The following is a 3,721-nucleotide window of genomic DNA, read 5'->3' on the forward strand; positions in this document are numbered from 1 at the left end:
TCAATTTAAAATTATATTAAAATATATTACATTCTTTTCTCCATCCTTATATAATTACATTTTTAAAGTCAATTGTATTATCAAATAAAAAAGACAAAAAATATGAAGCATAAATTATATAAGATAAAAATATGGAGCATAAATTATAGAGGCAAATGGATTTTATGTTCACTAAGAAGAGGAGTATGATTTGCTGGTTACTCTCTAATAAGTCATCATCATTGTGTCATGGCCCAAACCAAATTATGATTGGCGCTCAAGGGACAAGTCCCTCAACAAGACAAATGACCAAATTTTTTAGAAAAATGGACAAAATCTCCTTGATTCTTAGAATCTTACCAACATGAATATTATCTTTCTATAGCAATAGTAAACATCGATTTTCAAAGACAACAACAACATCATATTTCAATCATATCCACAATCTAACTTGTCAAAAGTCGTATCATAAATATTAAGTTGATAACTAAAGTATATAATTGAATTCATACGTTTTACATAACCAAGTCATAATTACTATCTAAATAGTTCGAGATTTAAAATAATATAACCCACATGAGAACCCTGCCTGTGATATATGGAGCATTGACATAATCTAGATTTTGAGCAAAGGTTTCATTACATAATTACTTAACCCTTGAAAAGAAGAAGGACTCACCGAAATGACTAAGATCTACTGAAGGGCAAGTGGAATGGAACCTAGAATGACATACCTATATCTGAAAAATATGAGAATATAATAGGGTAAATTTTGTAACTCAGTGTGTAAACATTACATCTATAACCCACATGAGATAATACAAGTTTTACCATGAAAATTATATTTCTTTCCAAAGATGAGGAATTCATATTAATTAAATCAAATCAAATCAAATTAAATCGAATATTACACACTTAGGGCGGCTCCACCTCTAAGGGTAGCCCTTTTTTCTAGTATGCCGATACGGTATAACAGATTTAACATGTGGCCTATACATTAGGCTAGCTATGCTCCTGCTAGCTGAGGTCTGAGACAGATGCATCTAGGTTAACGTCATAACCTCCGTTAACTACGATTTTCTAGTCAGAGTCCCAAACCAATTCAAACCAAATCACATATAACCATTTCTAATGCTTGTAACATATTACTAAATTTCATAAAAACAGGATATATATAAGAATTCATATTAAAAATTTAATTAAAGTTTAACAAATACAAATAAGAAAAACATGTATGTCTTATAAAATATATAAATATCGTCCCGTGTATATCTTTATAAAATTATGAGTTTTTTCAGAAATCGATATCCATTCTAATTACTCAAAAATAACAACAATAAAATATTTTCAAATGCTAAAAATAATAATTCAATTTAAATATTGATAATGGTATACTTAAAAATAATTGTAGACATAATATTCACTCACAACTTGATTTCAAGGAACCGAAAGCAATACTGAGCATGTCAACGAGCTACCAAATGATGTCCAATAACTCTACAACTCTAGATATATCACAATAATGATATTTGTGAGCTATTAATATTGTTAACTAACATAATCTTAATCATTTTGACAAAAGTCCCAAATTCTCTAACCCTAAAAACCCTAATTCGGATTTATGCATACCCATAAATATATAGATGACAAAAATTAGAGATATAGCTAATTATTGAGTCAAAAAATTACATTGAAACCTCAATAATAACCTAAACTCAAAAGTTGAATACTTCTTTCACTCATTAAGATGAATTCCTTGATTTGGGATTATAAAAAATAATTTTTTTGGATATAAATGATGTATTAAAATAGAGATAAAAGAGAAAGATAAAATAAAATCTAATGTGTTGTGGTTGAAATAAAAATTTTGAAATGAAGAAGATAGAATGAAAGAGGAGATGAAAGAAATGAGAGGGTTTGGTTTTTTTCTTTCTCTTTTATGAAAGAATGAAAAAAAGAAATGAGAGATAGAGAGGGGTAGAAAGCTCGAGAGAGTTCAGGAAGAGAAAAAAGATATTTAAGTGGGGGCATGTGACCCCTACGTGCTTCTCTCTCTCTCTTTTTTTTTTCGGTTACTACATTCTCTCCCTTTTAGGAAATTCGGTCCCCGAATTTCAAACTTGTATGATAATTACCTTCAGTCTCAAACAAGTACGGATACTTGTCGCCCATAGCATCTTCAACCTCCCAAGTTGCTTCTTCTTCTTAATGGTTTTTCCAAATAACTTTCACAGATGCTATCTCTTTAGAACGTAGTTTTTTTACTTGATGATCAACTATAGCTACTGGTTTCTCTTCAAATGATAAATCCTCCTTTAGCTCTATGGCTTGTGGTGCGAGCATATGAGATGGGTGGTACGTAGAATCGTGATTACACTTTAATTATGTAAAATTCATTGCTCTTTCTTTCCCTGGAAATGGCGCCAAAAACATGATGCCAAGACCATGGTTCACAACTCCGTGTAACTAACCAGCAAGTGCACTGGGTCGTCCAAGTAATACCTTACGTGAGTAAGGGTCGAATCCCACGGAGATTGTTGGTATGAAGCAAGCTATGGTCACCTTGCAAATCTCAGTTAGGCAGATATAAATTGATAATAATGAATATCTTAGAAGCGGAATAAGATGAATTGAATAGAAAACAGTAGTACTTTGCATTAATCTTTGAGGAACAGTAGAGCTCCACACCTTAATCTATGAAGTGTAGAAACTCTACCATTAAAATTACATAAGTGAAAGGTCCAGGCATGGCCGAGATGGCCAGCCCCCAAAACGTGATCAATAGATCAAAAGATAATCCAAAGATGTCAAATACAGTAGTGAAATGTCCTATTTATAATAAACTAGCTACTAGGGTTTACAAGAGTAAGTAATTGATGCATAAATCCACTTCCGGGGCCCACTTGGTGTGTGCTTGGGCTGAGCTTTGAGTGTTGCACGTGTAGAGGTCCTTCTTGGAGTTGAACGCCAGCTTTTGTGCCAGTTTGGGCGTTCAACTCTGGTTTTGGATTCTTTTCTGGCGCGCCAGAATTGGGCAGAGAACTGGCGTTGAACACCAGTTTACGTTATCTATTCTTGGCCGAAGTATGCACTATTATATATTGCTGGAAAACCCTGGATGTCTACTTTCTAACGCAATTGGAAGTGCGCCATTTCGAGTTCTGTAGCTCCAGAAAATCCACTTTGAGTGCAGGGAGGTTAGAATCCAACAGCATCAGCAGTCCTTCTTCAACCTCTGAATCTGATTTCTGCTCAAGTCCCTCAATTTCAGCCAGAAAATACCTGAAATCACAGAAAAACACACAAACTCATAGTAAAGTCTAGAAATGTGAATTTAACATAAAAACTAATGAAAACATCCCTAAAAGTAACTAGATCCTACTAAAAACATACTAAAAACAATGTCAAAAAGCGTATAAATTATCCGCTCATCACAACACCAAACTTAAATTGTTGCTTGTCCCCAAGCAACTAAAAATCAAATAGGATAAAAAGAAGAGAATATACTATAAATTCTAAACTATCAATGAAACATAGCTCCAATCATATGAGCGGGCTTATAGCTTTTTGTCTCTTGAATAGTTTTGGCATCTCACTCTATCCATTGAGGTTCAGAATGATTGGCATCTATAGGAACTCAGAGTTCAGATAGTGTTATTGATTCTCCTAGTTCAGTATGATGATTCTTGAACACAGCTTTTTATGAGTCTTGGCCGTGACCCTAAGCACTTTGTTTTCCAGT

Source organism: Arachis ipaensis, chromosome B04, assembly GCF_000816755.2.
Source record: "Arachis ipaensis cultivar K30076 chromosome B04, Araip1.1, whole genome shotgun sequence".
NCBI classification, from domain to species: Eukaryota; Viridiplantae; Streptophyta; class Magnoliopsida; order Fabales; family Fabaceae; genus Arachis; species Arachis ipaensis.